Source organism: Crocuta crocuta, unplaced genomic scaffold (assembly GCF_008692635.1).
Source record: "Crocuta crocuta isolate KB4526 unplaced genomic scaffold, BGI_CrCroc_1.0 scaffold466, whole genome shotgun sequence".
Taxonomy (NCBI): Eukaryota; Metazoa; Chordata; class Mammalia; order Carnivora; family Hyaenidae; genus Crocuta; species Crocuta crocuta.
In genome coordinates this window covers 5,732,634-5,745,403 of record NW_027529672.1, presented here as the reverse complement: position 1 = coordinate 5,745,403, position 12,770 = coordinate 5,732,634, and the positions used below count along the sequence as shown (strand labels likewise).

Sequence of the window (12,770 nt, the reverse complement as noted above, 5' to 3'; positions counted from 1 at the left end):
AGTGGGGCGCACCGTGACAGGAAGCACCTCAGCAGCTGTTGATAATGTCCGCTATGAAAAAACAAACTGGCAGCAGGAGAAACTAGCTCCTTAGAGACAGAAAGAAATTTAGAAATCGAGCAAAGTAGCACTGAGCTACATCACGCTCCTGACCAAACACAAGTCCGTGACCACCTGGAATCACAGACACACAGGAGGGGGAGCCCAGTGGCCAAGACTCCATCACTAGTCCTGCCTCCTCCCGAAAACAGGTTGGTGGCTCTGAGCTAACAATGGTCAACTATTCCTGGGCTCACCAGGGCCTGGTGTGAACTGCAAACACAATTCCCTCCCAAGAGCCAACAACAGCCCTATGAATGGTAGTGTCATCTTCCCTATTTTGGGGGAGACTAAGGCTCAGAAAGGTTAAGTAACTCTACTCAAGGTCATATAACCAGTAGATCCAGATCCAGACAAGCAGGCTTGTTACCAGAGGCTGCACGCTTAACTGTGCTTGCTGCCCCAAATGGGGGCTTGGGTTATGTGTAAATCTAGAGACAAGGATGTTGATTATCGGGCTGGAGGGAAACTCGGATTTCTGGTGTGTTCCTTTCCACTTTTCCAGGTAGAATTTCATCATTCTATGAGACTGTTCCAAATTAAGATTTCTACCCAGGCAGTCCTTCATACTTTATTATTATTTCATATGCTTATAGGTACCCAGGTAGACAGAATAAGCATGATCATTGCCATCAGACACATGAGGAGGCAGCTTGGGTTTTCTGAGTTGCTTCAAGTCACCTTCCCATTATTCTCCCCAACACAACTCTGCCACTTCCTAAATAAAAACTCAACTCTGTTCCACAAAAATGCATTCAGTTGTGTGTTTGAAAGTCAGCCCTCACTTGAGACAATGAAAACGCTTCTACTTGGAGAGGAGAAAAGCAATACCAGCCATTCAAAAGGAAAACTAGGAGTGAAATATAATATGGCTGTCCATGCTTAACATTTGTCTGTAAAACTAATGCCAAAGTTTTGGTAACATCTGCATCTTCTGTCATAACCACAAGACCGAAAACTATAACACTATGATAACATGTTGGGTTTGCAATTCAAAGAGATTCACAGGTCTCTGAGGGGTTACAAAACCATACACAGATCCATAAGCACAGGCAACTGACGACAATGCTGGCTGCGAATGGATCCATCTGGAAGGGGAACTCCAGAGCTCGTCTGGGCCGGTGAGCACACTTCTCAGCCATCCTAAAGATTTCCCAAGAGATGCTTGGAACATCGGGGTCCCTAGAATCCCCTGGGAAGCTTGCAAAGACACAGGTCCCCAGGTGCTAATCCCATAGGTCTGACAGGGGAGCCTGTAATCTGCCTTTTGTGACCAGCACCCTCGGTAATCCTGACCCCAGCAGGGCTCAGAGCCCCATTTGAGAACACCGTTCCTCCTACGTATGGATATCCCGCTACAAGGTCAGCAGTACATTCCACTGGTGGCTCTTGCCAACGACCCCAAACAAGTGGGTCAAAATCTGAAGGTGGCACCTTGGGTCCCAACNTAGCTAACAAATTTAAAAACAAATGAGAAATAACTAGTTACTTATTAAATTTTAACACTGAAATGTCCCATCCCATATCTTGCCCCAAGATTCAATTCCCTCTCTTCGCCCATCTAGATGCCTCTCAACACCTGGTGCTGGAAGTGCCCGATCTGTCAATAAGGTGAGAATTTTCTAAACTACTATCCATATGACTCAATTTGTCAGTAAAAACTGCCACCAGCGCTGTGCTTGCAGAAAAATGTCCATAAATGCATTATTGCGACTGGCAGATCGATGTCTATAATAAAAACAAATAGATTTAACAAGTGCCTGCTTTTACGAGTGGTGCCATTGGCGGACCGCGCGTTCAGCTTCACCCCCAGACTTCTGGGAATGGGCAATAGAGCTCAGGCTGGCTACTCTGCTGACTTCACAAGTGCTACGAGTAGGAAATTATTCTAACAAGACAATTTTCGAAGCAGTAGAGTGAACATAGGAGGCATTTATAACTCACTCACAATCCCTTTCGTGGTTCTGCACAGACACAGGCGACAACAAATTTAACTGCCAGGAAATGTTTCTGTAGAACTTTTAACTGGTTTTACCACAGCTGCATCTCAAGCCAAAAGTTTACTCCAGGTTGGGGTCAGTGGGGATGGGGACATGAGGCCTGCCTCCCTGGAGACCCCGCACTCCTCCAAGCCCCCAATCAAATGGAAAACAACTTGTGGTATCAAAAACCAGTTTCAGCATTTAACACATAGCCAAGGGTGTCACGGCTCTGGCAGTGGCTCCTGGGGCTGCCTACTTATTTAGTTATTTCGAGAAGGCAGACATCAGGAGCGTGACTGCCACAGACTGGCCTCCCCGCCAGGGACTCCGAGCACTTTGGCAAGTCACTGTGCCCCATTTACACGTAAGGCACGTCTGCCAAAACCAACCACTCAGATTCCTTCAAAGGTTACAAAAGGTCACAAAATGATCTATCCTGTTCTTAGACAATTCATTTCAATTGCTACATAAAGGAATAAGTCATTCTCTATATTCCCTATATTCACTGTATGGTTCTCCCAAGACCTCGCAGCCCTGTCTAAGCTCTTTATTATTCTTAACTTTTCTACATCAAAAGGAAATGACTCTGCCTTTGCCCAAGACAGGCCTCCAGAGCTAACAGGAGGAGAAAATGCATCCTGTGAACAAGGGAAGCCGAGCCCCTCCCGCACAGCTCACGCCCCCTCAGCTACACATACTCTCCCTTTAAACCGAGAACGAGAATGGGGCGCGGTTGCATTTGTTTGCTCATCATGAGGATAAGGAATCCACTCTCACCCAAAGGGGAATGTTATGGTTTATATGTCTCCGATTTTTAAGTTTCAGGTTTTATAAAAATAACATTCTAAGACCCAAGCACCTGTCTCAGAAGCTACCCATCCCAGGGGCGCCTGCGCGGCTCAGGTCATGATCTCACAGTTCGTGGATTCGAGCCCTGTGTCGGGCTCTATGCTGACAGCTCAGAGCCTGGAGCCTGCTTCAGACTCTGGGTCTCCCTCTCTCTCTGCCCCCTCCCTGCTCATACTCTGTCTCTCTCTCTCGAAAATAAACAAACATTAAAAAAAAATTAAACAACAAAAAAAGGAGCTACTCATCCCAGGAAACAGGATCAGGGGGACTAAGACAGTATCCAAATGAGCTCAGGGCCTTTCAGAGACCTGGAGCCCAATGCACATGCCTGGTGTGACCAGAGATGAGACAGGAAGTCAAAACCCTCAGGGAAAGTTGACCTACAAGAGGACTTTTATGCAGTTACATAAAGTCAGAGAGAAATATGAAAACATACCTGACAATAAGGTTAACAGATAACCACAGGAAAAGCGAATTCAGAAAATACTGCTTTGCTTCCATGCTTTTCTATTAAAGAGACTACACACTATAAACTGCAAAGGGCCTTGAGGCCCCAGACAGGGAGCTGGAATAGAGCAGCGTTGGTGGTTTGAGTCCCTGGCTTCTAAGTGTCTGCTGACAAAATAAGGAAAAATGAAGACAATTTAGTAAGTTTCCTTTATGGAACAACACTGCGAGGAGCACACTGTTGGGTTCCTGGGAGAGGAAGAGCAGAGAAGCTCTGCAAGGTGCCAGGAGGCCCCCCTCTGCCTCCGAACCCCCTGCCCTCCTCCCCTGCACGGCCAGACCAGGCCCGCACTCCTGCACCGGGCAAGGCAACTGGGGACACAAGGCCGGGATGAAGCGCCCAGGTGAGGCTTGACCAAGACCCAAGCGAGACCAAAACACAGGAGAAAAGAAAGGTCTGAGCATCTCCGCTGAACAAGAGTGAGATATTTCCAACATGTCCACACCTAGCGTGTTATTTCTTTAAACTTCCCTCTGCAACAGTGAAGATTTTTCAGAGCAGGGTTCAATAATACTAAAATCTAGCTCGTATAACACGGATTTGTTTTGTTTTAAGCAGGCTTCATGCCCAGCCCAGAGCGCAACGTGGGGCTTGAACTTAGGATCCTGAGATCAAGACCTGAGCTGAGATCAGGAATCGGGCGCTTAACCGACTGAGCCACCCAGGCGCCCCCAGATTTGTTTTAATGAAAAGAACATTCATGAAGAAAAGGTGCCTTTCTCTAGCTCTGTACTTGAGGTCCGGTTCATCCAACCCACATACTGTAACTCTATTCAAATTCTAACTCAAGACAAGAACCTCGCAAGAAATGAAACACCTGTAGAGCGAAGCCAACTCTCCTTTACTACCTGCAATGCCAGCCTCTGCAGGTGTGCTCGTGCTGTGAACTGGGTTGATACAATATGAACTCTAAACTTACTAAATTGATGCAATATGAACAATATGTGTCTGAGTGGATACAATACGAACTCCCCCCTGGGGGAGGGGGTGCAGCCACAGGTGGAGAGGAGAAGGCGGACACTGTTTCCTTAAAACTGTTTTACCCCCAGCATGCTTTTGTTCTTACGTCTCTTTTTTTATGCCGTGTTTCAGCCATGGAAGAACTCGGGGAAAGAACAAAACCTTCTCCTCATTATCTGTCTTGGGGAGATGGAGAGAGGGGCCTGACATAGACATTTTACAGGTTCTTAATGTAAGTAACCAGCCCGATTCTCAGCTCCTTGTGTTCAGCAGCTTCATGCTCTGTCACGAACAGCTGAAGTGACCCCTCTCTGGGCAAAACAGCCTCCCTCTGCCTTGATGACTGTTCACCCACCAAGCAAACGCTGTGTTCGCGCATACAAGATGTGCCTCCAAGACAGAAAGCCAAGTACTGGGCAGAGGCCTTGATAGGGAAGACCAATCTGAGATCTCAGGAGATGATGGGCCCAGACAGGGAGCGGGGATACGTGGGTTAGAACACTGCTCTACTGTATTCTCACCGACTTGGGAATTATAGTGCCCAGTGTAAATGGCTCTCAAACTCCACTTGTTTACTCTAAGTGTTTACAGAGGCAATTAGGGCGAAATGTATACACGCACCAGCCATGACAATGTGGACCCCAGAACTTGGTCTTCCACAGGCACAGTCTTAAACGCGGTGCAGCAAAGGTGGAATTCTGCACAAATAGTATGCTAAAAGCTTGCTGCAAGGAAGGGCCGGAGTAGGGGCCTCTGGAAGCTCCTAGGAACAGAAGGCAAATGGTGGCACCCAGGCGCTGTTGAGCAGTGCAGGGCCCGGGAGATGGGCAGAGAGAGCGTCGAAGGTGTTGGCCAACTACAGGCATGGCAGGGGAGGCCACAGCGGGCCGCTGTCACCGTACAGCAACTTGGTGCAGGAGTCCCAGGCGCGCGGAAGGAGTGCCGCACCGGGGCACACCTGGGCACACGTGCGCACACCTGGGCCTGTGTGCAGAGTGGTATCAGGCGCAGGCCTGTCGCCTACGGTGACGAGAGGGTGCCCATAGAACCACAGGCTCCAGACGACTGCTCACCCTAGCAAAGGACCCGGCTTTGGCGGGAGGGCAGCAACCCAGACACTCACCGCGTTGCTCAGGGCGCCGACCAGGAGCAGCCGCGCAGCTGCGAGCACAGGGAGGCCAAGTGCTGGAGAAGCGCGGGNCCAGCCTGCGGAGAGGCTTCCCCTGCCTGCGGCCTAGACCCGCGCTCCCGCCCCGCCGCGCTCCGTGCCTCAGGGTGGCCGCTTGCGGTCCGCGGCGCCAAGTGCTGCGCTCCGCGGGGCTGGTGCCTGGAGCGCGGGCTGCCTGCCTGGGCCTCCTGGGGGGCAGAGACGGGCAGGACTCTGGGCACCATTCGGGTCCGTGCACGCACGCACGGCGGCCTGGGATCAGTCACTGTTCCTGTGGTTGGTTGGAGGTGGCCTCGCAGGGCCCCTTGGGTCGTGCCCGTCACCATGACCTGGACACACCCAGGCTCGGCAGCCCTGGCAGCCAGGCCAGGCCCATGTCCCGCTCAGTGAGCTCACGGGTGCCCAGCACCAGCCACTTGGTGCCCTGTGGACGTTATTATGGATGAATTGTGTTCCCCCAGAAAAGTATGTTGGAGTGCCAACCCCAGAACTCAGAATGTGACCCTGTTTGGAGATAGAATCTTTACAGAGGTAACAAGTTAAAATGGGTCCGAATCCCGTATCACTGGTGTCCATGCAAGCAGAAGGCCGGGTGAAGCAGACTCGAGAACTCTGTGAAGGGAGAGGGTGCGGAGCGGTGCATCCGGGAGACGAGGAGCGTGGACAAGAGAGGCGTGAAGAGCACCCATCCCTCAGCCTTCAGGGGAGCATGACCCTCTGCACTCACTGATTTCGGACAACAGATGCGCTGTTTCCAGATCCCCAGTTTCTTGGTACTTCGTATGGCATCCCCAGGAAGCAGTATAGACACATTGTGTCCAGCTTGATGGGCTTAAAGCCCCCTGGGAGTCTCCCCTAAAGTTTAAGGGAGGTCACACGCCTGTCGGCCCCACCTCAGGACCACACGTTCTAAGTCACCTGTGGGCTTAGAACCCCCTAGGTTCTGTTTTCTTAATGGGAAGAAATTGTCACTCTCCCTGTATGCATAACTCCTCTATTGGGATATTTGTGACGAGTGGCTCAACACATCGACGTTGTCAATAAAAATTTGTTCACCGAACCTAAACGAGGTTGCTTGGCGATAAGCCCCAGTGACGGTACATGCATGATGGATCCACTCCAGGTCCCCGCACAGGGCCACACCCCGGCTGGGACAGGTCCAGAACAGCTGCTTGTGGAAACTGGCCTACCCCCTGGGGTGCACTTTGGTGATCAAATCAAGGTACTTTTTCTCTGGTGAGACTGGACTCAGCCTCAGGACCTTTCTCAACCCAGCTCCCAGCAGTCGTAGGCACTAAAACTAGGAAGACAGGAGAAATGAAACATCTTTGCCATTTGTTCTGTCTTTTCTGTCAGTTCACTGTGAAACTTGAGTAAACCTACTCAAATTCTCTAATCCTCAATGTTATCATCTGTAAAGGATTTTTATAATGACCCACTCTTTGTGGGACATGCAGGTTCAGGTAACAAACATCAGCCACAATATGCCTGTCTTCCTATAGTCTGTTATAGTCTGTACACTCAGAACCAGGATCCCAACCGAAATGAGAAGGGCAGATAACACCGAAATGGATCAGCATGTGTTCTGGCACCCTAGCAAGTGGACTGTGATGCAATTTTATAAAAGTAAATAAATTATACTTTTCTCTTCATCTAAATAGTATTTTAATATGATTTCCTAAGCTGTTAGTAAAAAGAGACTTAGCTGGTATTAGCATCTCTGATTTCCACCCAAGGAAAGAAAGGTCATCACAGGCGTCCGAAGGCCCTTTTAAGAAACTTATGTGGATTTGGGGAGGGGTCGGCCAGAGAGACGGAGGAGAACGTAGTATCCAGGGGAAATGCACACACCTGGCTCTGCTGGCAAGACTCGGTTGCCCTGCAGGTAGGTGGGGAGATGCTGTGGCTACCTTCACAAGGGGCTTCAGGATCAGGAGCCACGTGGCCTTAGAGCCAAGTGGGGCTGGGAGAAGGCCATCCCAAGGACTGGCCCTTGTGAAGGTAGCCAAAGGCGAAGACCCTAGAACGTGACATGTAAGACTCTCCAGCAAACAGAACTGAAATCCACACTCCCAGCACTTACTTGCTGGTAAATTCTCCTCTTAATGATAATTTTCAAAAGCTCAACGCGTTTCTTCGGAAACTGCCCCATGCCTCATTCCTGTGTCCCATTGCACCAGCATCCTCACCTACGAGCACGTCCAGTCCTTAAAGAACACAAGGATAGCCCCAAATCTGGGGAACAGCGTGGTGTGTAAGGAATGCAAGGTCAGGGTAATTGGGATACGTCCCTGCCAGCCTCTCACGGTGCGATCCACCTGACTTCTCTGCCGGATGACAGCGTTGGACAAGGTTCCTTTGGGGTTTCCCATCTGTGGATTAATAAATCATATCCCATCCTTCTCCAGACACAGCTTCCCATGAATGACTTTTTGCAAAAGGGGTGGAAAAACACAGGGGTGTATGCTCAATGCCACTCTGACTTCTCCAAGGGGCCTCCTTGAACGTCCTTTAAGATCGGCCAGCTTTCTTGTGGGCACCGGGAACAATGTTAATTTGCATTGTTTCTTTAAACATCCAAATGGGTACCTTTCAGGTTAAACAAATGAACATGTCATGTGATTGCTTCCAATGATTTGCAACCCAAGAAGTTGTTTAATAAGCTTTTCTTTCCAAGCTACTTTTGTGACATTAGAGACCGGTTACAACAAAGCTGTCTTCAGTAGTCAAACATAATCCTTACTACCCTGCCTTTGGGAAAAGAAGGGATTTTATAATGATCACATAAAACCTTATGTGGTTTGAAAGCCCCAAACTCTGGACAAACGTGTGAGGGTCGTATAACAAAAGAAACATATTACAGAGCTCCCCTCTTTAAGTGTTTTACTTGTGGTTTTCTTTTAGGATAGCCTCTCCAGCAGAGAGTTTTACCGATTAACACAATTGATTTCCCCGGCCTCAGTGTTCCCGTAAGGGTGGGAGCCAAGAGCCGGCACAGAGGACCTGGGTGGTATAGCCAACCCGTGATGGGAGTGGGGGGGGGTCTGGCGCATTCTGGAGGAGTGGAGGAGGAAGGCGGGGGCGTCAGAGCCAAAGGCACCCACAGTTCAGTCAAATTATGGTGACCAGATAACTGAATACACAGGCAACGTATGTAATACACGCCAGCAAGTGAATAAAAGTCGACTCTTCAGATGTGCGTGTGTGTGGATAGACTGGCTTAGAGAACTACTCCAAGTGCAAAAGCTTTGGGGAGGTTTTCCCAAACTGTGTTGGGCTACTTGAGTGTTGATCACTCAGGACTGGGGACTTTGTCAGATGTTGGCCCTTTTGAAAGCAGCCCCTACACTTATTACAAAGTGTTTTTGATCCATTTTCGGGAAGGGCTTTGTTTGTAACACGTTGTTGGCAGTTTGGGCAAAATCTTTTAAGTGGTGTGAAGTGCTGGGGAACGTGCGCCCGGGCCGCCAGGAGGAAGGCGCCCCCTCCTCTGTCCTTCTGGGATGAGCCAGAAGGGCCTGGGCTTTCGTGACTTGGAAATTAAAGCAGGAGACGTGGGGATTTTGACGCTGAGGTTGTGATTTGTCCTCATTTACCTGCCTCTGCCTGGGAAACTACAAATGAAAATCAAGGCAGGAAAAGCAGCCATACCAAACATTCTGTCTCAGTCTCCAAAATATTAATCAGAAACAGAAATAGTGGTTGTATTCCCTCTAAGGGACACTTCCTCAATCTAGCCCCGGCGCACCGAGCTATTGATTTAAAATAAGATGAGGCAACGTGGGAAAAACGGTCAGTCACCATGTGAGCAGGAAGACTGGGGGTGAGGACGGTGTGGTGGCTGCCTGCCTGATCGTTCCATTATCTGACTGCTGGCAGCGGTAACTCACTTTCGTCCGCAGAGTCCGGCATGGCAGGGTGGGGTCCAGGCGGTCCCCCCCGTCTGTCTCACTCGCAGCCCCTGGGCACGAGGCCCCCGCTGGTCTAGGAGGCCTCTGCACAGGAGATACGGAGCTCTCCTCGGTGCCGGTGGGGAGGGAGGAGAGTCACGGCGCCTGGGCAGGGGCCCTGCACGGTGTGCTGTTGCTGGTGCGAAGGGAGGAAGCTAGGCCTTTGCTAGGAAGTGAGCTGCCCCAGCTCAGGGGGTCACGGAAGGAGGCTCAGGACATCAGAGATGGGAGCCGGCTCCCCTCTCTTCGTCAGCTCCAGGCGTGACCCAAGTCCCTCCCCGTGACCTCAGCATTACATCCTTTCAACACTGCATCCCGAGAGTTGAAACAAGTTCTATCTCCAGCTTCCCCTGGTGGAAAAAAAAAAAAAAAAATCCCAGGGAAGGGCTCTGACTGGCCCGGTGCACGTAAGTACACTGCACTCCGGACCAGTCGCGGTGGCCGGAGGAGTGAGCCAGTCACAGGCACCCACGGGGCCAGGAGAACAGGCGTGGGGAGGACAGAAGGGGGGTCGTCCGGGCAGGATTACCGTGAGGCGCGGAGCCACGAGTTGTGCCGGCACCTGCTCACAGTAATGGGGCACCTACTGTGTGCCAGGCCCAGGCTCCGCACCACGACTCCCATGCTGCCTCCTCAGTCTTCACGCCCCCTCACTGCCCGCGGCTGCGGACGGAGTGGCGGGCGGCAGGAGGGCGGCTCTCTGCTTCTGACAGCCCGTCCCCCGGTCCCCTGTGGATGTGACTCTGTGCAGCGGAGACGTCTACCGCGTCCGTGGACAAGGGGACCTGTTTCATGGAGCCGGACAGAAGGGACAACTTGGTGCCAGCTCAGGACACTCTCCTAGAGCTGGACTCCCTCCCTCCAAGGCCACGTGAAGCATTGCCAAACCGGCACCTCATTTCTTTGTCTTAAGGATTTTACCTTAAAAAAAATTTTTTTTAATGTTTATTCATTTTTGAGAGAGAGAGACAGAGACAGCACTAATGGGGGAGGGGCAGAGAGAAAGGGAGGGAGACACAGAATCCAAAGCAGGCTCCAGGCTCTGAGCTGTCAGCACAGGGCCTGCCGTGGGGCTCGAACCCATGCACCGTGAGATCATGACCTGAGCCGAAGTCAGATGCCCAACCAACTGAGCCATCCAGGCGCCCCAAGGATTAATTATAATGAACACATTTATTGAAGATTCATTAAGTTACTCAGGCACTAGAAAGAGAGGACTAGAAATTAGTAATAATAACAGCAAAAAGTTATCCATTGTTTATTAAGTGTCAGGCCTTGGGCTGAGGGCTTGATGCTCTTCGGCTTTTAGAACTTTCACAACAACATGCAAAGTAGGCAATATCATTATTACATTTTTACAGTTGAGGAAACAGAGTGGTTGAGTAACTTGGGAAAGTCACACAGCAACAAGAATTAGAATATTTACACCAGGTTTACTGTGTCTTTGACTTGCTGAAGCAGTTGGAGAGTGAGAAGTGCATTTTCTGAGGGTCACAGAGGATGTTCATGGCTGTTGCCTGCCAGCTCTACTTCTTCCTTCGCATATGGCCCATCTTCCATCAGTTGCCATGCTAGACTAATCAACTTCCTGTCTGGGTGCACGTTCAATTACTTCCTGCTGGGTCACTGAGCAGAAACAACGTGGCTCCAGGTCATGGCCATCTTTGCTGGGAGGGGATCCCACAGAGTAGAAAGAAACGGCCTAGACTATACTGTGGAGTCCCTGGATCCAGCCAGATCTGAAGGCAGCTGCCTCTGGACCTCTCATATCTGTGTGATAAGGACTTCTTTTGTTTGAATAAAGCAAGTTTGAGTTGGGCTTCTGTCATTTGTTCCCAAGAATCTTGAGCCATGCAACTGTCCCCTGGACACTGTGCTACTTGTTTTTACATGTGTATCCTTTTAAAAACTTGCAAATTTGTGAGGTATCAGTACACCCATTTTATAGGTGAGGAGATTGAGGGCTAAAGGGGTCAAGTTACTTATCCAAAGTGAGTTCAGCTAGGAAAGGGAAGAGCAGGACTTACTTGTGTGGACTTATTGATCCCCAAGGGTCAGTGTTCCTAAAAATATTCCCACTTCCTCAGCATATGGGATTGGGGTAGAGACAAGGGAGAAAGAAAGAGAAGAAAGAGGAAGGAGGGAGGGAGCGAGGGAGCGGGAAAGACAGAGAGACAGAGAAAAGGCTCTGTGTTAGCATTTTTGAATTGAGGAATTTAAAATCTTTTGGTGGCGAGTTATGATGGTGTATTTCTAGGGCTTAGGCATTTTATCCTGCTATTTGTTCTTCAAATAAAAGAATCAGAGTTGCTGACTTAGTTTTAAACCAACTCCAAAGACTGTAGAGTTGACTGCTGATTAAAAACTTGTCTTTCTTGGTCTGGGAAGGAAATAGGGGAGGTGACTTTCCCCCGCGCCTCTCGTCTTGCAAATCTCATTTTCATTTGCGGTGCCTGAGAATGTCGATGATCGGAAAAATATAACTTGACTATTAACAAGCTACAAATTGTAAAGGAGCATTTTCTGTGGCATCTACCCTGCTTATGTGATAAAAATAAATTGGAAGAAGTCTAAATATGAAATTAAAGGTGATTTTGGAATCATTAGTCTTGCAGTTTTTCTGGCCGCCCCCTGCTAGGGAGTCCGTGTGCTAATTCTAGACTACAACAGGCTCCTAGATTAATAGAATCTCCAGGCGATCATAATGTGAAAACCCGCTTCTGAGTCAATGTGCTTTGCCATTTGTGAACCGAACATGAATCTTTTAAGAAGTAAACAAATTTGCAGCCATTTCTGCTTCCTTGCAGAGCCGGTAACCACGTGGGATGCTCACACCTGCATTCCGCCGCATTCCGCGTCCTCCATTGTCTCCTTCTTTCCTTTCGGGTCTGTTATCAAAACTCTTTTCTGACTCATCCTTCTTGATTGTTGGTTTCTCCCTGCACATTCTACAGCCGACGCCCTGGGCCTGCTGGGCACCCGAGGTGGCTGATGGCGGGGATGGGGTGGTGGCAGGAAGGAACCCACCTCTCCTAATTTTCTTACCCACAGCAAGATTTTCAGATTCCCATCGACTTAGAAATGAAGCTGTTGGAATTAGGTACGAGCCTGCATCTTGCATCAGTGGAGATGGGTATTGCGATTGCCGTGTTGAAATGTGTGCTCAGATGCACTGGGACTTCCATACTATTTTTCAAACTTCCAAATAGATAATGTCAGAACATTTCTGAAATGGGATACTAACATCAAGATAT

The 12,770-nt window shown here is 49.6% G+C and overlaps 1 protein-coding gene across 1 annotated transcript in view; it reads right to left on the bottom strand.

Moving 5' to 3' along the window:
• The window catches only part of MGMT (O-6-methylguanine-DNA methyltransferase), a 284,287-nt gene extending 278,696 nt beyond the window's left edge, over positions 1-5,591 (bottom strand). Inside the window, exon 1 of the mRNA XM_077762983.1 lies at positions 5,522-5,591. The gene's annotated coding sequence lies outside the window, so the exon portion shown is untranslated. The remainder of the gene's footprint in view (positions 1-5,521) is intronic.
• Between the last annotated feature and the right edge of the window lie 7,179 nt (positions 5,592-12,770).